Genomic DNA, 25429 nt, shown 5'->3' on the forward strand with positions numbered 1-25429 from the left:
AGGGTTGCTCAGTAATTGAGTAAAACCAGATCTTTTTATAAGCAACAGTCATCCTAAAGTCCTCCATGTCATATATATAGCCTTATGGTTCTGTGGGTTGCAGTCTGATTGTTCTTTGCTTTCTATCTAGAATCCACTTATGAGTGAGTACATACCATGTTTGTCCTTTTGGGTTTGGGTTACCTCACTCAGGATGCTTTTTTCTAGTTCCATCCATTTGCCTGCAAATCTCATGTTGTCATTGTTTTTCTTTGCTGAGTAGTACTCCATTGTGTATATGTACCACATTTTCTTAATCCATTCTTCAGTTGATGGGCATCTAGGTTGTTTCCAGGTTCTGGCTATTACAAATAATGCTGCTATGAACATAGTTGAGCACGTATCTTTGTGGTATGATTGAGCATTCCTTGGGTATATGCCCAAGAGTGGTATGGTTGGGTCTTGAGGTAGTTCAATTCCCAATTTTCTGAGAAACCGCCATACTGATTTCCACAGTGGTTGTGCAAGTTTGCATTCCCACCAACAGTGGAGGAGTGTTCCCTTTGCTCCACATACTCTCCAACACAGACTGTCCTTAATGTTTTTGATCATAGCCATTCTGACAGGTGTAAGGTGGTATCTCAGAGTCGTTTTGATTTGTATTTCTTTGATGATTAAGGATGTTGAGCATTTCTTTAAATGTCTTTCAGCCATTTGTGTTTCTTGTTTTGTGAATTCTGTGTTTAGCTCTTTAGCCCATTTTGTAATTGGATTTTTTTTTTTTTGGTATTTTGATGTCTAATTTCTTGAGTTCTTTATATACTGTAGAGATCAATCCTCTGTCAGATGTGGGGTTGGTGAAGTTCTTTTTCCATTCTGTAGGCTGTCTTTTTGTCTTATTGACCATAAGTTTTGCCCTGCAAAAGCTTCTCAGTTTCAAGAGGTCCCATTTACTAATTGTTGTGCTCAGTGTTTGTGCTGTTGGTGTTATATTTAGGAAGTGATCTACAGTGCCAATGCGTTCAAGACTACTTCCTACTTTCTCTTCTATTAAGTTTAGAGTAACAGGATTTATATTGAGGTCTTTGATCCACTTGGACTTGAGTTTTGTGCATGGTGACAGATATGGATCTAGTTGTAATCTTTTACATATTGACATCCAGTTATACCAGCACCATTTGTTGAAGATACTTCTTTTTTCCATTGTATAGTTTTGGCTTCTTTGTCAAATATCAGGTGTTCATATGTGTGTGGATTAATGTCAGGGTCTTCAATTCGAATCCATTGGTCTGTATGTCAGGTTTTATACCAGTATCAGGCTGTTTTTATTACTGTAGCTCTATAGTAGAGCTTGAGGTCAGGGATGGTGATGCCTCCAGAGGTTGCTTTATCATACAGGATTCTTTTAGCTATCCTGGGTCTTTTGTTTTTCCATATGAAGTTGAGTATTGAGCTTTCCAAGTCTGTGAAGAATTGTGTTGGTATTTTGATGGGGATTGCATTGAATCTGTAGATTGCTTTTGGTAAAATTGCCATTTTTACTATATTAATCTTACCTATCCACGAGCATGGGATTTAAAGATTTAAAGTTCATATCAAAAAGGTCCTTCACTTGTTTAGTTAGTGTTAATTTATGTATACTATCATATCATCTACAAATAGTGAAAGTTTGACTTCTTCCTTTCCAGTTTATATCCCTTTGTTCTCTTTTTGTTGTCTTATTGCTCTAGCTAGGACTTCTAGTACTATCTTGAATAAATATGGGAAGAGTGGACAGCCTTGTCTTGTTCCTGATTTTAGTGGTATCAGTTTGAGTTTCTCTCCATTTAATTTGATAGTGGCTGCTGGCTTGCTGTAAATTGCCTTTATTATGTTTAGGAATGTTCCTTGTATTCCTGATCTCTCTTAGACCTTTATCATGAAGGGGTGTTGGATTTTGTCAAAGGCCTGAAAAGCATCTAATGAGATGATCATGTGGTTTTTTTCTTTCAGTTTGTTTATATGGCATATGACATTGACAGATTTTCTTATGTTGAACCATCCTTGCATTCCTGGGATGAAACCTACTTGGTCATGATGGATAATTTTTTTTTATGTATTCTTGGATTCAGTTTGTCAATATTATGTTGAGTATTTTTGCATCAATGTTCATGAGAGAGATTGGTCTGTAATTCTCTTTCTTTGTTGCATCTTTGTTTGGTTTGGGTATCAGGGTAATTGTAGCTTCATAGAAAGAGTTTGGTAGTGTTCCTTCTGTTTCTATTGTGTGGAACAATTTGAAGAGTATTGGTATTAGTTCTTCTTTGAAAGTCTGGTAGAATTCTACTCTGAAACCATCTGGTCCTGCGCTTTTTTTGGTTGGGAGACTTTTGATGACTGTTTCTATTTCTTTAGGGGTTATTGGTCTATTTAAATGGTTTCTCTGGTCTTGATTTAACTTTGGTATGTGGTATCTATCCAGAAAATTGTCCATTTCTTCCATATTTTCAAATTTTATGGAGTACAGGTTTTTAAAGTATGATCTGATGACTCTCTGGATTTCCTCATTGTCTGTTGTTATGTCTCCCTTTTCATTTCAGATTTTGTTAATTTGAGTGCTCTCTCTTTGCCTTTTGGTTAATTTGGCTAGGGGTTTGTCTATCTTGTTGATCTTCTCAAAGAACCAACTCTTTGTTTCATTAATCCTTTGTATTGTTCTCTTGGTTTCTATTTTGTTGATTTCAGCCCTTAATTTGATTATTTCCTGGTGTCTATTTCTCCTGGGTGAGTTTGTATCTGATAGGGTCCTATAAATGGATAATAATAGGGGGATGGTGCTTAGCAATTGGAGGGTTCTGGGTGTCCCAGACTTTGGGTTCCACCTGAGAATCTGGCAAGGGAAATGAAATGTTAGAGCTAGTAGGCTGGGTGGCTAAGAGAAGAATGAGGGATGAGGCTGACGAGTCTAGAATGAGGCGAATGGGGGAGCAAATCAAATAAAAGCTCCTACCTTAGCTAGAAAATCTCTTCCCATTAGGGGCACAGGACAGGTTTGTACAACTAAAAATGTGTGGGTGAGAGGGATACCCCTGAAAATACAATTAAGTGGTAGGGTCTGATGAGGTAGGTAAGGCTGTCCCCCTACCCTGACAATAGGGAGATGAGGAGAGGTGGGACCCTCACTCCCTCAGGACTGAGTAAGTGGCTCCAGTGTCCAAAAGGTAGTATGTGGGGCAGGGCAACCCAAGCCCAGTGACTTTTTCTACCACATTTAAAACAGGAGTTAGTGTGGGAGCTTGGTCTGTGGCTTTCTGGGAATGGAATCCTCTGGGGAATGCCGAAGAAGCCAGGATGGTGACTCCAAGTGGGAGGGCTGTGACCCCGAACCCTCAGGCTTCCAAAAGGGCTTTCCCCAGAGATGCTTCTTCTGAGGTCCCAAGCAAGAGGAAGAAGTCGAACCCAACATTGACTCTGCCAGGGCCATCTGGGTCCTTTGTGGAGGGCTCAATTGTCTGCATCGCCATGGAGAACTTCTCCTCTTCCTCCTCCTCCTCCTCCTCCTCCTCCTCCTCCTCCTCCTCCTCCTCCTTCTTTTTTCCCGAGACAGGGTTTCTCTGTGTAGCTTTGCGCCTTTCCTAGAACTGGCTTTGGAGACCAGGCTGGCCTCGAACTCACAGAGATCCACCTGTCTCTGCCTCCCAGAGTGCTGAGATTAAAGGCGTGCACATCTCCTGGGTCCCATCTGAATATGATTATTGGAGCTAATGGAACAGGGAAGTCAAGCATAGTGTAGCAGGAATCTTAAATGGTCTTATTAGTAAAATCAAACCTGAGGCTAGTTTTTTGGGTGAATGCTGGAAGATCAGAGAGACAGAACAGGCCACAGCTACCTCACCTGGCCAACTTCTCAGCTGATCCTGTTTCCTTAGACTGGAAGCCTCTGTGTCCTTATCCAAATGGGTCTCAGTTGAACCGCTGCTAAAAAGCCTAAAAGCTTAACCACCCAAATGCTTCTAGTTTCTGGTCTTCACGCCTTATATGTCTTTCTACTTTCTGCCATCACTCCCTGGGATTAAAGGCTCACTTCTTGGGATTAAAGGCGTGTGTCACCATACCTGGCTCTTTCTAATGTGGCCTTGAACTCAGAGATCCAGAAGGATTTCTGCCTCTAGAATGCTAGGATTAAAGGTGTGAGTGCCACAATTTTCTGGGCTCTATGTCTGTCTAGTGGCTGTTCCATTCTCTAACCCCAGATAAATTTATTAGGGTGCACAATATTTTGGGGAACACAATATCACCACAAGCATAGTGTGTGCCATTTGCCTTGGACTGGCAGGCAAACCTGCATTCATGAGACATGCAGATAAGGTTGGGTTTTTCGTGAAGAGAGGATGTTTCAAAGGTGTGGTTGAAATTGAACTGTTCAGGATTTCGGGAAATCTGATAATCACCCGTGAGATTGATGTGATAAAAAAATTAGTCCTTTTTGTAGTGTGTATCTTAACAGGTCTTATCAATAAGAACAAACCTGAGGCCAGTTATTGGGGTGAATGCTGGAAGATCAGAGAAGCAGAACAAGCCACAGCTATCTCACCTTGCTAGTTCCTCAGGTGATCCTTTTTTTCTCAGGCTGGAAGCTTCTGAGTCCTCCTCCACATGAATCTCAGCTGAACTGTGTTGCTCCAAAGCCTGAATGCTTAACCAACCAAATGCTTAACTAACTACATACTTTTCTCCTCTGGTTCCTGGTCCTCACACCTTATATACCTTTCTCTTTCTGCCCCCACTCCCTGGGACTAAAGGTTGGGTTTCTGGGATTAAAGGCGTGGGTCACCATACTTAGCTGTTTCTAAAGTGGTCTTGAACTCAGAGATCTGGCTAACTCTGCCTCCCAAGTGCTGGGATTAAAGACGTGCACCACCACCGCCCAACTTCTGTTATGGCTTACTCTTCCCATTTTCTAGCCATCGTTTTTGGCTTTGTTCTAGTGGCTGTCTGTCCTCTGACCTCAGATATGTTTATTTAGGGGAACACACAATATTTCAGGGAACACAATACCCACCACACCTTTTGGTTCATGAACAAAAAACTTGTAGCCCAGAAAATAGAGGAAGAACAAGTTGCAGCCTTAAATATCCAAGTGGGCAATCTGTGGCAGTTTCTGCCTCAGGACAAAGTAGGGGAATTTGCTAAACTCAGCAAAATTGAACTACTTGAAGCTACTGAGAAGTCAATTGGCCCTCCAGAGATGCACAAATACCATTGCAAACTCAAAAACTTCAGAGAGAAGGAGAAGCAGCTAGAGACTTCTTGCAAAGAGAAGACTGAATACCTAGAGAAAATGATTCAGAGAAATGAAAGATACAAACAAGATGTGGAAAGATACTGTGAATGAAAGCATCATTTAGATTTAATTGAGATGCTTGAAGCAAAAAGACCATGGGTGGAATATGAGAATGTATGTCAGGAATATGAAGGTGTGTAACTAATTCATGACCAAGTGAAAGAAAAAGTCAGAAAACTTAAAGAAGGGCAGATTCCTATGATGCGTCGAATTGAGGAAATTGAAAGCCAGCATTGTACTTTGGAAACTTGAATAAAAGAAAAGGCAAAAGATATTAAGGAATCATCTCAGAGATGCAAACAAAGGCAAGACCTTATAGAATGGAAAGATAGACATGTTAAGGAACTTCAGCAGGCCTTGACAGTCAAACAGAATGAAGAACATGACCGGCAGAGGAGAATAAGCAACACCCGCAGGATGATAGAGGACTTGCAAAATGAGCTCAGGACTGCAGAGGACTGAGAACCTTCAGCCTCAGATTGATGCTATCACAAATGATCTGAGGTGAGTTCAAGAGGAAAAGGGATTGCGTGGAGGTGAGATCATTGATAAACAAAGAGAAAAGGAGATGCTAGAGAAGCAGAAACGGAGTGTGGGTGATCATATCATATGTTTTGACAATCTTATGAATCAAAAGGAAGATAAGCTGAGACAGTGGTACTGGGACACATACAATGCAGTCTTGTGGCTGGGAAATAACAGAGATAGGTTTAAGCAAAGAGTCTGTGAGCCCATAATGCTCACAATTAATATGAAAGATAATAAAAATGCAAAATATGTTGAAAATCATATTTCATCAAATGACTTAAGAGCCTTTGTGTTTCAAAGTCAAAAAGATATGGAGATTTTCCTCAGAGAGGTTCGTGACAATAAGAAGTTAAGAGTAAATGCTGTTATTGCTCCCAAGATTTCATATGCAGACAAAGCACCTTCAAGATCTCTGAATGAATTAAAACAGTATGGCTTTTTTCATATTTGCAAGATCTATTTGATGCACCTGATCCTATGATGAGTTACCTTTGCTGCCAGTATCATATTCATGAAGTTCCTGTGGGAACTGAAAGGACCCTAGAAAGAATTGAACAGGTAATACAAGAAACTCAATTAAAACAAATTTGTACAGCAGAAGAAAAGTATGTGTTAAAAACGTCTTTCTATTCAAATAAAGCTATTTCTAGTAACACATCCCTGAAAGTAGCCCAGTGCCTCACTGTCACTGTGGATCTAGAGCAAAGAAGACACTTGGAAGAACAAGTAAAGGAAATTAATAGAAAATTGGAAGCAGTGGAGTCAGGATTGGTGGCCTTGCATGATACAAACAAGCATCTCGAGCTCAAAGACAATGAGCTGAGACTGAAGAAGAAGGAACTTCTTGAAAGAGAAACCGAAAAAAGACAACTGGAGCAGAAAATAAGCTCCAAGCTGGGAAGTATAAAGCTGATGGAACAGGATACTTGCAATCTGGAAGAGGAAGAGCAAAAAAACATGTACCAAAATCAAAGAAATAAATGTTCAGAAAGCAAAACTTGTTACTGAATTAACAGGCCTACTCAAGATTTGACCTTCTTTGCATATACAGAAAGTGGATTTGATTCTCCAGAATACTACAGTGATCTCTGAGAAGAACAAATTAGAAGCATATTACATGGTGTCGTCTTCACAGCTGTGTCTCATAGAGCAAGTTCATTGAATTGGATGATAATAGACAGAGATTGTTACAGAAGTGCAAGGAATTTATGAAGAGAGCTAGGCAAGTATGTAACCTGAGTGCAGACCAAGCTGTTCCCCAAGAATTTCAGACAGCTTTTCAAGATCTTCCAAACACATTGGATGAAATTGATGCATTATTAACTGAAGAAAGATCAAGAGCTTCCTGCCTCACAGGACTGAATCCTACAGTAGTTGAGGAATACACAAAAAGAGACAGAAATACAGTAACTAATGGAAGAAAGTTGAACTAGATGAATACAGGGAAAACATTTCACAGGTGAAAGAAGGTGGCTGAACCCCTTAATGGAGCTAGTGGAAAAAATCAATGAGAAGTTCAGCAACTTTTTAGTTCCATGCAGTGTGCTGGTGAAGTTGATCTTCATACAGAAAATGAGGAAGACTATGATAAATATGGAATCTGAATTAGAGTAAAATTTCGAAGTAGTACTCAGCTGCATGAATTAACTCCTCATCATCGAAGTGGAGGGGAGAGAAGTGTTTCTACCATGTTGTACTTGATGGAACTTCAGGAGCTTAATAGATGTCTATTTAAGTAGTTAATGAAATCAATCAGGGTATGGACCCAATCAATGAAAGAAGAGTGTTTGAAATGGTTGTGAACACTGCCTGTAAAGAGAACACATCCCAGTACTTTCTTCGGCATACCAAAGCTTCTACAAAATCTTCCTTATTTTGAAAAAATGACAGTATTGTTTGTCTGCAATGGCCCTCGTATGTTGGAACCAAACCGATGGAACTTAAAGACTTTTCAAAGGCGGCGGCGAAGGGTTACCTTCACTCAACCTTCTCAGTGAAAGAAAAGGGAGAGGACTTCAGAGGTTTAACTGTTTATACGTGTGGCTCAAGTGAATAAAAGTTAGCAGATTTATTGAAAGAGAAAGATTGGTTATTTTTGGAGGGCTGCTTTTAAAAACAAATAGGTTTGAAATGTAGACCACAGTGACTCTGAAACATTTTCTAGTGAAAATTAAGTCTTCAGTTTGGTTGAACTTGACTCCTTAGTCCTCTGTGAGCACTGGATTGTATATTAAAAATGTATACTGTTCACAGGTCTGATGGCTCACATCTAATCCAGCACTTGGGAAGTGGAGGCAGGAAGATCATGAGTTTGAGGCAAATCTGTACTGCAAAGTGAGATCCAATCCACGTAGGCTGTAGAGGGGGATCGTGTGTCAAAACAAAAAAGCTATTTCCTGTTGCAAATGAGAGGTATGACAGAATGTGGATTTCATTCACAAAGCATTTACTAAGTGTGGCAGCTCTGAGTACTGATTACAAGAGAACTTTGGCTTTCAGAGCTTAAAGGAAACTCAGAAATCCCACTTTTCTTCCAGTGTTATATTTCGTTTTTAAAAGATAATATGAGAATGTCTACTTAATGGATAGTAGTTTGTGGCAGATCTGTTCATTTCTTTGTGTTAAAGGTTACCCTATTTTCATAGAAAACATGTTTATGGGTCTTTAAAAGTTTTAGGCAACTTGATACTATGATTTTATTGGTATTTCAAAGAATTGGGAAAATGTACACCTGGGGCTTCAAAATGGCAGCATGATTTTGAGAGGTCACAAGGTAACAATGACACAGACTATGGCCCAAACATTGGCAGAATGAAATCAGCTGACAAGAACTCAAAGAACAACACTATAAAGTACAAGTTTTGTGCTGGGGTTTCTTGTTCAGTTTTGGGTTTTTGTTTTGTTTTGTTTTTAATTTGAAGTCAAATGTATTTTACACCTTAAATTTGTAAAGGCGTTTTTATAACTACTTTTAGTAAGCTTTTTCTTAAGATTTGTATTTGAAAATTTTCAGTGCTATGTAAAGAGTTATAGCAAAGTATTGATTTGTTTAATATTGAGGTGGTATATTCAAAGACTGCCAGTGTACCAGAAGTTGAAACTGTGAAGTCTGACAACAAGGATGATGACATTGATACTGATGCCATTTAAAAGGATGGATGCAACTTAGCTGAACAGTGTAATGCTGCAAATTTTTCTCCATTGTCAGCCGGTAGTGCAACATGTATGTGCAAAGGCTCAAATGGCTTAACATCATGCTACACTTGATACTAAAAAGCTGCTACTGTGAGTGGTCTGTGATTGAGCCCAGTGAGAATCTAGGGAGTCCATACTTATCAGTGAGCAGTTGTAGTTTGCTTGTTTATAGCATGTTTCTTTTGGAAAAACTAGTGGTGGACACATTTGGATCACACTTATACAGTTACTAAAAAATAAAGATTTGATTGTGGTCATTCTTCAAAAAAAAGTTAAAATCATAATGTTTTTAGAATTGCTATGTACTTTCTTACAGTATTGATCAGACTCAGTATTTTAGAAAAATCTCATCTAAATTCTATTCTTCCAGCTTGAAAAAAGTTAAGTGAGAAAACCATTTATTTTTCTTTTGAGTATGCTTATTAACAGTGCTCAACAAATTCTATTCTTTTAAAATCCAAATCTTGCAAGAAGATAGAAATGTCTTTGAACAGTAGACTGGATCATATCTCTGCTGGTCCTGACAAAGTTATTTTTGACTTGCTAGTCTGAATAAACTAAAGTTTGGGTTTGTTTATTATTGTAATAGCCAGTGAGATTTACATTCTTAGTAGGTTCAAAGTAATGGAAAATGAGCCTGTGTCATCTCATTTGGACATTTTCTCTTTTAAAAAGTTGTATTTCTTTATAAAACTTGTAAAGCGTCCTCCCCTCTTAAACTAAGTCTCATACATGTAGTACAAAAATATATTTAATAATATTTTTACTAGCATGAAGAGGTCTAAAAAATTTAAAAACTTGGTGGCATATTAGTGAAGAATATTACTAAACATTTGTATTGTTGCTTTTTTTTTATGTGGAGCTGAGGATCGAACCCAGGGCCTTGCACTTGCTAGGCAAGTGCTCTACCACTGAGCTAAATCCCCAACCCCTGTTGCTTGTTTTTTTTTGACATAATATTTTCACTAATATGTGCTTGATGTAGTTTGGTTTTATCATATCAGTGTAAAAACTGGTTTGAAAGTTAAAAACTGAAAAAAAAAAAAGGTTGACGGTTAAACATACTTAAAACTTACACCAGCAATTGCATTTCAGCTTACATATGCCCCAAAATATTCCATATCATGTTTATAAGCATTCAGTGAACAAAATTAATGTTCTGTTTTATATTGAACTTTGGGCTGGGAAGGATAAATTGTGTATCATTTATCATATTAAAAAAGTCAAACATAATATGTCACATTTTCTGCAACTGTTAATTTTTTAAATTGCATTCAAATTTAAAAATTCCAAGTAAAAGCATGATTTGATAAATAAAATATTTAAAACCTGAAGGTTACATAAAAAACAAAAACAAACCAGAGACCTGGATGCTTTTGGGAAGCTCGTCAGATAGCATGTGCCAGCATGCCAGTTCTATTTATGGGCTTTCTCATCTCTCCCATGATATATGTTAAATGCCACTGCTAAAAGTTCTGCCTGTGGAGTCAGGGGCCCTCTCTCCAGGTGCTTAAGTTTAGCCCTCATGTTGGGGAAAGTCTATGAGATAAAGTGGGTCATAAGGAGCTGTCTGCCCTCTGGGCTCTCAGGATCTAGGCTACTATATTGAAAGAGAACTTTTGTAAGCCATTCTATGAAATGAGACGAATTTTCATCTTTACCTTGAATTACGTTTTTCATCTTTTCATAGTTTACTGATTCGAGGGCAGCCTCATGGAGGCCCACTAGGAGGCAGGTTATAAACCTATCCCTAGCTAGAGAGCCAACCTGGGTATTATAATCTCAATGTGGGTCCTGATTGGGAACCCCTTAGTCCCTGGTGCATGGGTGGGATTGGTTTGATGAATCTTGTCTTCATGTGTCCTAGTCTGCTCCCAGTCTCATCTGCACTCCTCAGGAAGTAGGTTATTATCAAGTATCATATATACATCGTGAAAGGTGAGACTATAAGACTGGGTAATATATTGGAATTGTTTAATACAGGAAGCAGAATTAGATGTATAGGAACCCAGGTTTTTTTCTGAGGGAGTTCTGCGAGGGAGAAAGGGATCTTAACCAGTCCATCCACCCTGGCTACCTCTCACAAAGGGAGAATGGTTAGTGGATTGACATGGCCAAGGTCAGTTTTTTTTTTTTTTAGAAGTCTGAGAGCTAGTGGTAGGAGGTGTAAAGGTTGGAGGCAGAGTTGGGCAGTTGGAACAGCCTGGTACCGGAGAGGAGGAGGGAGCTAGAGGGGAAACTGGAGGGGGCAGGCACCCTGGGAGCAGGAGCAGGAGCTTGGATAGGCAGAGGTTCATTCGCAGGGTCCAGAGTGGTAGTCAAAGATTCTTCAGGTTAAGTTTGTATAGCTAGCAGTATATGGGCAGGAGAGAGGGAATCAAGAGGGGAAGTTTTAGAGCTTAGATGGAAAAAGGCTTGAATATAAGGCAACTCTTTCCATTTGCCTGTTTGCTGGCAGAAGTTAGATAATTTCCATAAAATATCAGGGTTTAAGGAGCCATTAAGTGTCCATTTCTTATTATCTAAGGGATATTTGGACCATTTCTTAGTGCAGAGGCAGACAAGCTTAATGATTGTTAAGTAAGGCTTTAAACTGAGAGGTTTAAGAGTTTCCAGAAGGCATCCCAGCGGGGAGGTAGGACTGTTTGGGTTCAAAGCCTTATTTCCTATGGCTGCAGCAGAGAGGGAAAAACAAAACAAAACAAAAAACATGATCCAAGACTAAAATCTCAGGCATTCCGAAGATCAAATGAGGATCAGCAATCAGCACAAGTCACTCAGTGCTTCATCAGACCAGAGAGTGAGGGACAAGGCACATAGACGGGGCCCCTGGGGTCCAACAGCATCCAATGCTTCATCTAGTGAGAGGATGAGTCAGTTGTATGCAGCCAGAGTACGGGCGTCCAATGCCAAGAATTATATCTCAGGCAGATGTGGGAAATGGCTAGAAATTTAAGCCTGCAATGGGGGCCAACCATAGCTTGTGAAGGCCATGAATGGTTGTACCCCCGATCCTGAGAACACCAGAGGGGTGCCAGATAATCTACGGTCATTCCCACAGGTCCAGGGGACTGGTTATGCTGACTGGAAAGGGGGAATTCACCAATTGAAGCAGCTGGTGTTGTACAAAGCAGTCTGGCAGCCAGGCAAATGGAAAAGTCAGCTGTAATAGATAGAGCAAAACCTCAATACAGGGTCCTGGGCACAGAGTGTTGGGAGGGCCTGCTTGGTCTCAGCACCAATGCAGTTATTTTGTGGTGCTGTTTACCATGTGAGAAAACTCACGAGGCACAACAAAACCCACTATAAGAGTTTATTAGAAGGGGGAAACAGAAGATGTGTGCTTAGGTCTACTGAAAGACTTATACAAGAAGAGGGGGGAGGGTATGTGGGATCCGCCTTTTATGGACTCCCCTGCACATGCACATATGGGCTTATGTAATTGTGCCACACATCCACATAGATTACATGATCACACTGCACACAAATTATGTGACCATGCAGTGCATGGTTTATGTAGGACACAGGCCCCTGGAAATGACTAAGTGTCTTGCCAGTGCATGTGCAGTCCTGGGGGCATGACTAGAAATCCTACCACTCTCCTGTGATGATCCTGGTACAGAAGCTTGCTGAACGACTATTAAAAAGGACACAATGAATGGTTGGACTGGTTATTGCAGTTATTACTGGAATTATTGCATTGACTGCTACAGCAGCAATAGCTGGAGTGGCACTTCATAAAGAAATTCAAACAGCTGAGTTAGTCAAGGGCTGGCATAGACACTCTAACAAACTCAGGGCTGAGTAAAACAGGGTAAATGTTGGTTTTTACAGCACTTTTACCCTGCGAGGAAAAGTCATGAAACACAACAGAATCCACTAACAAGAGTTTTATTAAGATGAGGAAGAGGGATAGCTGTGAACAGGCCTGTGGAAAGACACATGTTTGAAGGGGACTGGGGGAACATGGAACTGGCTTATAAAGGCTGAGCTGTGCCTGTGCACACAGGCCCATGTGGCTATTCCATGCATGCACATAGATCACACATGGTTATGCTGTGGCCACGGGGTCCTGGGTTATGCAGGATGTTTGACCAGGAGATGACTAGGTGAAAATGACTAAGTGTCCCGCCAGGCATGCACTGGACTCTTTGGTTTTATAAAAGATGAGTGGGTATGGGGCATCAATTCTCTCAAAAACTGCTTCCAGCTGACTGGTGGACATTGGTTGGCTCTTGGGGGAATGGTCACAGTCACGGCAGAACCCAATGGTACCTTTTAGAGCTTTATCAGGAGAGAGAGAGAGAAAGAGAGAGAGAGAGAGAGAGAGAGAGAGAGAGAGAGAGAGAGAGATTGATTAAGAGGAAGGCGCAGAGAGAGAGCTGGGGTGCACATCTGGCTTTTAGGCTGGGACACAGTTGCCCACTGATGACATAATAAGGTATCAGATGAGAATAAAGGTCCTGGGTAACTTGTGCTGATTTTTCTTTCTCCTTGCCTCAGGGATGCCTGGGATTGGAGTCTGATCCTGGTTTGTTAGTTTAATTTTTTATTTTTCTCTCAGCTGCAATCATGGGAAAAAGGGGCAGATACCATTAAATCTGGCCACATAACAGCTTTGTGGGAACTTCTTCCAGCGAATGGGCAAATAAAAAAGTTACCTTATCCCCAAGCTTTCTGCTAAAGCTCTGAACTCTTTTCCTTTCCCATTTCTGATGTTTTCTTTTTCTCTGTCACGTGCAACCATGTCTGTCTGTCTGACTTCCGCCTTCTGCTCTCAGGCAGTGGGAGGGCTCTCTACTGTTTTGTGGGTGGGCTCACTTTGCCTCACCTTAACTCCTGAATGGGTGGGTGAGCTCTGTACTGTTTTTTTTTTTTTTTTTTGTTTTGTTTTGTTTTGAGACAGGGTTTCCCTGTGTAGCTTTGCACCTTTCCTGGAACTCACTTGGTAGCCCAGGCTAGCCTCAAACTCACAGAGATCTGCTGGCCTCTGCCTCCTGAGTGTTGGGATTAAAGGCGTGTGCCACCACTGCCCAGCTAGCTCTGTACTGTTATGTGGGCTGCTTCTGCTGACTCTCACTTTAACATTCCTCCCACTCATTCTCAAACTGCCGTGAGAGGCACAGTCAGGTCTGGAAGCAGGGTAAGATCCATACAGATAAGTTTACAGTAATCAAGATGGCTCTTAATCCAGAGATCAATTTATAGTCTGCCTCCTGGCAGATCTTCCAAAAAGCTGTCCTTAAGCCAGCAATCAGTAAGGAAAAACAAATTCAAGACATGGAGTAAAATCTGTCTCTTGTTCCCCAGACCTCCCCGACTAAAACTTAAGCATCTCCTGACCCCACAGGCAAAAGTGTCATCTGTGGCATTCAAGGTGTGCCAGAGAAGAGATAAAAAAAAACCCTGAAAACAAAATTGCCAAATGCTGGCACTCACTGACTCCTGAATGCTGTTGGCTCTCTGTTTTAAGTGAGGAAAAAGGACATGGGCTAGCAAGTATCCTGCCAGTCTATTAACAGCCTTGTTAAAAGTGCTGCCTAGAAAGACAACCAGTCAGCTGGTGCCAAGACACATGGGAACATCAAGATAAGACCTCCAGAAGACCTAGGCTTGGCTATAGGCTTGCAGGGAACCCAGAATGCAGCAGGGAAGCGATCCATTTCTTTTCTTCTGGATACTAGAGCCACTGACTTGGTCCTGGGAGTTTTGGGATGTCACCTCTCCTTGTTTCCCTATTATTGGGATAGGGAGGACAGCCTTACCTGCCTCACCAGATTTAATTGCACTTTCAGGGTTATGTAATAGGAAAAGATTTCCAGCTAAGATAGGAGCTTTCATTTCATTGCCCCCTTCCATGTGCCTTACTCCAGACTCACCCCCCTGTGCTTACAGAGTCCTGATCTTTGCCTTGTCCCTAATTCCAAAGAAATAAGTTCTCATGCACCACAAGCTTTTCTCTTCCCAGTTCCCTGTTCTAGCTCACTGCTCAGATAATGGTACAGGACCACCACAGAACTGGAGTCCAGAGATCATCAAGTAAGAAACTATAACAGCTAAAAGGTATTTACACCCCCAGACCCAAAAGTGTCTGGGCTCTACAAAAACAGACTTTAATATAAACATCTATTACTGTTAAATGCTTTTAACAATTGGTCACTTGTCTCCTGGATGCCAAACTAGTAAAGGAAACAGGTGTCTTAAAATAATCTGTCTCTGATAAAGCTTAACATGTTCCAATCACTCTCTCTCTCCCATTAACACTAACCAATATATGCAGAGTACTAAACACCACATATGGTCACTAATCTTCACATGGCTGCTTCTTAATATGTTCAAAACTTTTCCCAAGCTCCAGAAACCAGTTTAAATCCATCTGTACAGGTCGGACTTACTTCAGGCTTTTCCTGCCTTACCAGCATCCTGTCAGACACAAAAGCAGCCAGAGTTCCAAGCCAAGAAAAATGCATGGCTCCAGGATTGACAGCCCATCATCCAACAACACCTGTCTACCTCAGAAGATTCCCCCTTCCTATTCTTCCTAAGAGCCAACTGATGCCCTCCAAGTCAGCTGGAAGCAGTTTTTCCTGGGAGAAATGACACCCCTATTCCTATCTGATATGAATATACCTACACGGTTGGGCTTGCCCGGTGGACCGCCTAGTTATTTCCAGTTCAAAATAGCCATTTCCGGGTCAAAACATCTTGCGTGACTAGGACATGATTGTGTAAAGCACGTGCAGCCATGTAATCTGTATGCATGCGCGCGGCCCACTCTTTAAAAGTCTGGCACCATTTTGCACAGGTCTCTTCTCTTCTCTTCTCTTCTCTTCTCTTCTCTTCTCTTCTCTTCTCTTCTCTTCTCTTCTCTTCTCTTCTCTTCTCTCGTCTCCTCTCCTCTCCTCTCCTCTCCTCTCCTCTCCTCTCCTCTTCTCTTCTCTCTCCTTCTTCTCTTGACCACGTGTGTGTTTCCCACAGGCCTGTCATGTCTCTTTTCCTATCCTATCTCAATAAACAACTCTTCTGTGGATTTGTCATGTTTTGGGACATTTCCTCACAGGGTAAGAGCGCCAAATAACTAACATTCTGGTGCTGTGATGGAACGGGTGCTTCCGGGTGCCCTGCGCCTGGAAACCTAGAAACCTGGGAACCGGGAACTCTGCTCTGCACAGACCAGGGACTCTGCTCCGTATGCGACAGACCACTGTCCATTCGCCTGGCCGCACAACCTTGCACCCAACACCGCTCCTCTGATTGGTGAGTTTTCCACTTTTTGGCTAGCATAAATGGTTTCCTGAATCTGGGAGAATGACCATTGAGCATCTGGTGCCTCACTGGTTATTCTTGAAAACAGGGGAACCCTTGGCCACAGTCTTGACTGGCTATGGTCAGCCCCTATTGCAGGCCTAAATTTCCAGCCATCTCCCATGTCTGCAGCTTGAGATATTTCTTGCAATTAGACCACCACCATTGGGTGCATCCTGGGGCTGTGTGAAGCCGGCACGTTTTTGCACGCTCGACAGAGCGGTTAGAAGTTAAGGATTCCCAGGGAATCCTTGCTTCACACAGCGGGGCCCCTGCTTCTCAGCTGATGATCAATGAAGTGGCTTGTGCCCAGGATCCGTCCTTGGCCTCAGGGATGCCTGGGGGTCTAGGCTCCGGATCACGTTTTTTTTTTTTTTTTTTCCCTGACTCTCCACTGCAGATATGGGAAATAAGGCTTCCAACCTGATCAGTCCTTCCTCTCCCTTAGGCTGTCTTCTTGAAGCTTTACTTAAAGATTCCTAAGCATATCCATCTCTGTATTGAGAGATGGCCCAGGTATGCTTTACAAAAATAACAAAATAATCCCAATATTTTACGGGAGTTATCTAATTTTGGCCAGTGAACAGGCAAATGGAAAGAGTTGCTCTATATCATTGCTTTCTTCTTTCTCAGTGTTAAACTGTCTCTTCTGGATTGCTTCTCTCCTGCTCATGTGCTCCTAGCTATGCCTAAACCAGAAGATTCTCTGACTCCGGAAGCTCTGACTCTAGATGCTGCTAATGAACCTCCACTTATCTGACCTCTGGCTCCCACCCCTACTCCTAGGGTGTTCATTCCTTCAGCTCATCTTCCAGATTCTTCTTCCTCGGCAGTGGCCGTTTCCAAAGGCCCTGCTCTGGCTCCAACTTTCATTCCCCCTTCTCTCTTCCCTCCATGCGGTCTCTCTGTCTCTGTCTCTCCCTCTCTCTCTCAATAAAGCCCTAGAAAGGTAACCATGGCTTGTGATTTTTCCGCCAACCAACACGCACCCTGCTGCAGATGGTGGCCAGCCATGAGAAGTGCAGCTTTCCACTACTGATACTGCCATGATTTTTCACAGTGAGTCTGCCATTCTCATGGTTGTAGTCTGATATTTTTGCGACAGACACTCCGGGAGTTGTCCTTGGGCTGTGCTGGCAATGGTAGGCACATTTTTGCTCCTGACGAAAAGAAGCTAAAATGTTGTTTGGGGTCTACTGGGTGGACCAACGGCAGCACAGTCACAGCTCTTCCCATCCCTTGATGAAGAGGAGGGGACTTGAGCTGGTCTTGGATCTTACTTCATTCTCAGAACTCCTGAGTTGAAGTCTGATCCCGTTTTTTTTGTTTGTTTGTTTTTGTTTTTTTTTTCATTTTTTATTTTCCACTCAGCTACAGCCATGGGACAAAGGGCGGATACCACCCACTTACATTGGCAGATGGGGTGGGTACCGGTAAATCTTGCCGCTTAACAGCTTTGCATGGCGGGTACTTCAGCCAGCGAATGGGAAAATAAGAGTTGCTTTATCTCCAATCTTTCTGCTAAAGCTCTAAACCCTTTCCTTCCCCACTTCTGCGTCAGCCATGTGCAACCTTTTCTGTCTGACTTCTGCGTCGGCAGTCGGCAGGCTTAGGCGGTTTCTAAGACTCACCCTAACTCACCTTAACTCCACCCACTCATTATCAAACTGCCTTGAGAAGCACAGATGGGGCTAAAAGCAGCTGAGATCTAAACAATTTAGTTTACAATAATCAGGATGGCTCCTAAGCCAAAAAAAAAAAAAAAAATAAATAAAATAAAATAAATCAGCTTATAGCCTCAGGCAAGTCTTCCAAAAGTATTGGTTTACAGTTTGCCTACTGGCAGATCTTACAAAAGCTGTCCTTAAGCCACCAATCATCAGGAAAAAAAAAATTCAGGACACGGAGTAAAATCTGTCTCTTATTCCTGGCTAAAAGTTAAGTATATGGAGAGCAAGGCTCCTGACCCCATGGGCAAAAGAGTCATCTGTGGCATTTAAGGTGTGCCAGGGAGGAGATAAAAGCCCCCCCCAAAAATTGCCAAGTGCTAGCACTTACTGACTCCGAAAGCTGTTGGGTCCCTGTTTTAAGTGAAAAAAGGCCACAGGCTAGTGAATGCCCTGCTAGGCCATCAACAGCCTTGTTAAAGGTGCTGCCTAGAAAGACAACTAGTCAGCTGACTGCCCCCAGGTGCCAAGATGCATGGGTACATCAAGCTAAGACCTCCAGCAAACCTAGGCTTGGCTACAGACACAGCAGGGAACCCAGAACTCAGCAGGGAAGTGATCAGTTTCCTTCCTTCTGGACACCAGAGCCATTGACTCAGTCCTGGGAGTTTTAGGATGTCACTCCTCCTTTCTATTGTCAGGAACAGAGGACAGCCTTACTTACCTCATCAGATTTAATTGTATTTTCTGAGTTACTTAATGAGAAAGATTTCCAACTAAGATAAGAGCTCATTGTCTCACTTCAAAGTTACCGCCTGTGTTTCTCATATGCATACAGACAGGGCCATGATCTTTGCCTTGTCCCTAATTCAAAAAAATAAGTTCTCATGCACTCTCAAGCTCCAGAGGACATCAGGATCCACTGCCTTGTCACCAATTCCAGAGGAATAAGGTATCACCCCTTCCTTTCTCAACTAGGGCCACACAGAGCCGGAGGCCAAAGGCCCATCAAAATATCTGGGCGATAAGGATATAACAGTCTATCACTGTTCAATACTCAGCAACTGATCACCTGTGTTTCCTAAATGCTAAACTAATAGAACAAACAAGTACCTCAAATAAACTACCTTGAATAAGGCTTGTCTCAGATAAAAATTAAGCAGAGTACTAAAACACCATAATAATCATTAATTTTATCACAGCCACCTTTTTAACATGTCTCCATCTGGACAGGCCAGATCTACCTCAGATAAATGTCAACTCCAAAAATAAAATAATAATGAGTCTTTTCTCTAAGCTTTTTATGTCACCAGTATCTTGTCAGACAGAAGGTTCCCAGCCACACCATGAAGGACGGACAGCTGCAGGACAAGGCATGACAGAACTTCATCCCAGGACCAGCCACACCATGAAGGATGGGACAATTGCAGGACTTCATCCCAGGACTTCAGGAGCCAGCTTCCCCATTTCCCCCAAGAACTAATTGACGGCCACCATTCAGCCTGAAGCAGTCATTGAGAGAAATGGCGCCCCATACCCACTCATCCACATTTTTTTCTTTTTTTAGAGAAAAACAAGTCAGGAATGTTGTGAAGTCACAACATGCCCACATGGTTGGGCTTGCCCAGCCTACCGCCTAGTTATTTCCGGTTCAAAATAGCCATTTCCGGGTCAAAACATCTCGTGTGACTTGGACTCCATGGCTTTACATGGTTGCGTAAAGCGTGCACAGCCATGTAATCTATGGACATGCATGGAGTAGCCACATGTGTTCCTGTATGCATGTGTGGCCCACTCTTTAAAAAGCTGGTGCCATTTTGCACAGGTCTCTTCTCTTCTCTCCCCTTCTTCTCTTGACCACGTGTGTTTCCCACAGGCCTGTCACATCTCTTTTCCTATCCTATCTCAATAAACAACTCTTCTGTGGATTTGTCGTGTTTTGGGATGTTTCCTTGCAGGGTAAGTAAATAGCTAACACTATCTTCTTGCTTTTTTATAATAAGCAAAAGTCTGCAATGTAAGGATTCTGTATATGTGCAGCTCCGGGTCTTGTCTGGCACCTTATTATGTCATCAGTGGGTGACTGTGTCCCAGCCTAAAAGCCAGACGTGCACCCCCATGCTCTCTCTCTGCACCTCCCTCTGCATCTCTCTCTCTCTCTCTCTCTCTCTCTCTCTCTCTCTCTCTCTCTCTCTCCTTCTCCTAATAAAGCTCTAAAAGGTACCACTGGGTTCTGTTGTGACTGTGACCTTTCTGCTGCTGACCAATATAGCAGCTGTATATCCAGCACCAGCCACCAGTGCCATACCCTTTAAGTAAATAGTGAGTTAGCTGATTTAAGACAAATGTTTTATTACTGATATATCAGTTAGAAATATTAAAGGAACAGATAAAAATTAAACATGATTGGAACAGTATATCTTATTGTATTATACCTTTATAGTTTAATGACAGCAAGTACAATTGGGAAAAGACTAAGATGCATTTGATAGGTCACCCTAATTTTTCTCAAATGATTCATGATTTACAGCAAGAAATTAAGGAAACTTTTACAAAAAAGTTACCTGATATGACAGGAACAGATATTATGTAAGGTCTTGCAGACACTATAGCTTCATTTAACCCTATGAATCACTTTAATAGATTTATTGTTTTAGCATGTCTTACTCTTGTGATAACCTTATTGGCTTTAAATTGTGTTTTGGCTTACTTACATACAATTGTTAAACAGAAAGATAGGGCAACAGCTGTATATGATGTGAGGCTGTATAACCTCCCAAACAATTAGTTCTTGTATAAAAGAAAGGGGGAATCTGTGGGAGAATTCTCACTGGGCTACACCTGGTCTGGAAGGGAGGGTGTTGGCCTCCTCTTGTTCTTTCTGCACACCTGCACTTCCTCTCTAGCCACCCTTGACTTCCTTGGCCATTTTATCTAGGAGCTGATTTCTCTCCTACTGATGCAGAGAAAGGGACTGAGCTTCTTAACAACACACAATCCTGTTAGTACCCTGGATACAAGCTCTGCACTTGGAGCCCACCACATTTGCTTCTGCCATTAGGTGGCCCTATCCCAGGTGTGAGCAGGGAAACATTTGATGGCTCAGGGTCTAGTTTATAGCATAGAAGCTTCTGAACCTTAACTGCTCTTAGAGTGGGGGACCAAATAGCAACATTAGAGACCACAATTACCTGAAAAAATTCACTCTGTACAACAGGCAGCTGCATTCTTCTTACTTCTTACTCTATAGTGTCTCATTCCTACCCATCTTTCCCAGCTGTAACTATCACCTATCTACCCAATTACATTCCCAGATCCTAAGGCTGAGGGCCTTGACTCCTATGCTTCACATTTTATTTCAGAAGTTGGAACGGTTCTAGTTATATAAAGCATCTCCAATTTGTGTCCATTAAAGGGAGGTGTCCCCACTGTGGTTCAGGGGTTTCATATCCAACAAGGGGAAATGGGTATATTTTGTGTTGATCATCTCAGGACCTTATCATAGGACATATGGAACTCCTGTCTCTCCTTGACACAACTCAGGCTCCTTCCACACCTTCTGGCCTGTTGTGAAACCCATAGGCTCCATCAAAGTCTGCTGGGAACCCACAGTTGTGCAACCATCCTAAAACACTAGAGGCCCTAATCTACGAAAGGTTTCCCCTTTGTTGTCAGGTTGACACATGCCAATCCCTCAAGGAGATACCAGGTCTGGTTTTCTTTGAATGAGGAAGCAAGACTAACACATGGAGGTCAGGGACCCATGTGGGCTCAGAACTCAAACCTGAGATGACTTGGCCACTTCATATTCTGGCCACATCCCAACTCCCTTTCCAGAAGGAACTCTGTTTTGTCCCTTTCCATTTGATGTCCTGAGACCCATCTGACCCCAGCTCCAGATGAAGGTTCTAGTCCTACAAAAGGCATCTTTGTGCCTATATAGACCAAGCATGGACTGCTTCAATAACCAATAATCAATATTAATGAGCACTCTATGACTAGCCCTGGGCTGTGCTGAAGAGCTGCCATAATCCAGTCCTATAAGCTGCTGCTGAACAGGAAGCCTGTCATGAGAGTGGGGCCTAAGCTCTATAGGACTAGAGATTAGTGACTAGCCTGGAGTTTCTCCACTCAGGGTGCCAAAGACTGTGTATTTTGTCTTGCTAACAAAGGACATAGATACCTCCACATCACTGTGTGGATCACTGATGTTAGCACTTATAGATGGCTGATAAGATGAGGTCTGCCCCCAAGAGTCTTCTGTCCAATAGGAAATTTAGTGTTCTTTCTTTTGGGCCACCAACCAGCTCCCAAATCATGACACAGATACTGATTATTAGTAATGAACACTCGGCCTTATCTTAGTCTTGTCCCACTAGCTCTTATAATTTAATTGAACCTGTTTCTCTTCATCTATGTTTTGCCTCAGTGCTTTTTACCTTTCTTTCATTCTGTATGCACTACTCCATGGCTGGCTGGTGGCTGGCTGGCTGGTGGCTGGCTGGCTGGCTGGCTGGCTGGCTGGCTGGCTGGCTGGCTGGCTGGCTGGCTGGTGGCTGGCTGGCTGGCTGGTGGCTGGCTGGCTGGCTGGCTGGTGGCTGGCTGGCTGGCTGGCTGGCTGGGTGGCTGGCTGGCTGGCTGGCTGGCTGGCTGGCTGGTGGCTGGCTGGCTGGCTCGCTGGTGGCTGGCTGGCTGGCTGGTGGCTGGCTGGCTGGCTGGCTGGTGGCTGGCTGGCTGGTGGCTGGCTGGCTGGCTGGTGGCTGGCTGGCTGGTGGCTGGCTGGCTGGCTGGTGGCTGGCTGGTGGCTGGCTGGTGGCTGGCTGGTGGCTGGTGGCTGGCTGGCTGGCTGGTGGCTGGCTGGCTGGTGGCTGGCTGGTGGCTGGTGGCTGGCTGGTGGCTGGCTGGTGGCTGGTGGCTGGCTGGTGGCTGGTGGCTGGCTGGTGGCTGGCTGGTGGCTGGTGGCTGGCTGGTGGCTGGTGGCTGGCTGGTGGCTGGTGGCTGGCTGGCTGGTGGCTGCCCCCCCCCCCCAGCTATCTCCCTCTTTTTCTCTCTCATTTGCTCTTCCCGTCTTTCTCAAGCCTAGATTCCTCTGCCTATTTACTCTCTCTGCACATCAGCTCCACCTATCTCTCTACTGCCTCCCTATTGGCTGTTCATCATTTTATTAGAACAATAAGGTGCTTAGACAGGCAAGGCAGCATATCTTTACATGTGAAACACAGCATGAAGAAATGCAACACATCATTACACAAATGTAACAATCTTTGTCTAGTTAGAGTAACATTCCACATCATAAACAATTGTAACACATTTTTATATAGTTAAAGTAATATTCCACAACAAGGAAGGGAAGCCCTTGGACTCTACATCTGCTTTCCATCACGTAACTATCCTTCCCTGTGTCCTAGTGGATTGAATTATACCACGTTCTCCAACTATGCTCACAGATTTCTGTTAAGTTAACGTGATAAAAGATATCAGTAGGTGGGAGAGGGAGGGTGTCTGGCAACCCTGGGAAGACAAGAGGTGGGACAGGAAGTTGAGGTCTACTGATGGTAGAAGCTCCCAGGTGTCAATGTAACAGTTGGTAGTGGTCTAAACCTTAGAATATGAAGCATCTCCCCTCAGGCCTCCCCATTTTTCTGGTGGCAGTTCCTGCAGGGGTCCCCAGCTCCACAGCTCTAGCCTTCACTACTTCTGATCATGTCTCTCATTACCCTTGAATTTTAACCTCAGCTCAATCATACCTTCAGTGTCCTGATAATTCCTAAGTACCTCACTGCAAAGTACAGGGTCTTCACTTTACCCAGAATTTGCAGATGAAGACTGAAATTGAGGTGTGTCTCATGTAGGTTTCTGCAGGCAAGAAAAACTGGGCTTCTAAGGTTTAGGAGCTGAATGAAGATGCTCTACAGACCTGGACTAGAGGGCCCTCATGTCACACCAGGGTAAAGATTCAAGCTACATTCTGGTGGCATCTGCCAGTTTGAGTGAGTCTGGATTGGACAGTCATAGACTCACTTCTCTGGTAGAGGTTTCAAGAGAGTTCAGCAGTCAGGCTGCAGCCTGGTGAGGACACCCTGCACGGATGCACCAGGCTCCTCCATGTTGCAACACTATCAACTTTAAGAATGGGTCTATGTTCTAAATAATCCACTAATTCTCTAGTTAAGTCACTAATTCAAAGTGACTGCCTTGACCTGAGTTACTCATTTTGAGAAAAACGACAGAAAAAAGTGACTCTACATCATGTTTACACATGTTGACATCCTCCCCTTCCTCCACAGCTGGAGGGACAAACCGAAGAGAGATTTCTGTGTGACAATAAACAATGACAGAGTCATGTCAGATTATGTCAGCAACGCCAGACATGTGAGCTTGTCAATCACCTCAGATGGCACCCTCTCACCCAGGGTTTTAGAAGAAGGAGCACCCCAACACTGAGCTGTGCAGCACGCTGGCTGTCACCTGACACTCATCAAGAGCTTTTTCCAGTAAAATGGCCACAGTCAAGGGCTCTGCCTCTGTCCCCAGCTGGGTTAGATGCCTTATCTCCCATAGCAGGAAGATGTAATCCATCCTGCCAAATACATTCTTAGTCTTGTGTCTCTGGTCTGGCCAATTCTGACTCCTGACATCTGGAATGTCCTGCACCTTGTTCAGGAGCACCACCAAGAAAGCCAGGGGGAATCCTAGTCTGTCTTCCTACATTTTCTGCCCACTTATCCAACCCTTCTCCTCTGGTAAGATCCTCAAAGAACCCAGAGGTACCTGACACCATGCACTATAGAGATACAAGGGAGTGCTGTAGTTCTTCATATAGATGTGAGGAAGAGGATTAGGGGGTGAGGAGGAAGATTAATAGATAGAAGGGAACTCATTTAATGTCCATAGGAGAAAACCTCTAGCTACAGTACTGCCCCTCCACCCTAAGCCCTGAGAAATCTACCAGATTAGACTGGGGGACAGCAGTTCCTGGGAAACCCATCAGAGGATGTGCTGCCCTTAGACCCAGACAATTAAGAGCCACATAAAAAATGAGTTCCAGACATTTCCTGCTATAACTAAAGGATATGATAGATTAAATACCATAGCTGTCAGAGGGAGCAAGTTTCCTACAAATAAGATATGAGATGTCTAATTGTCTGAGAAAAATGGGTCTGCCAATGATACAGACACATTATGCAAACAGCTAGAGAATATGGCAATTTCCTTGCAGCTGTAACACTCCAAACAGCTCAAACCAAGTGTCTCCAACCTGAAGTAAGAATCAGTCCTGAGCTTGTGACTATATAGAGTTGGAATTCCCCTAGACCCCCACCCTAACAACTATAAAAATCCTGTCCTGTTCCTACTTGGGGTCCCTCTCACTCTACCACTGAGATGGATGGATGAGGGGCCTGGGTTTGAAATCATGAATTAAAAAGACACT

At 43.0% G+C, this 25429-nt stretch overlaps 1 pseudogene; it reads left to right on the forward strand.

Moving 5' to 3' along the window:
• The first annotated feature begins 3309 nt into the window (after positions 1-3309).
• Positions 3310-7827, forward strand: LOC118582925 (annotated as a pseudogene).
• The last annotated feature ends 17602 nt before the right edge of the window (positions 7828-25429 follow it).

This window comes from Onychomys torridus, chromosome 4 (assembly GCF_903995425.1).
Source record: "Onychomys torridus chromosome 4, mOncTor1.1, whole genome shotgun sequence".
Lineage (NCBI taxonomy): Eukaryota > Metazoa > Chordata > Mammalia > Rodentia > Cricetidae > Onychomys > Onychomys torridus.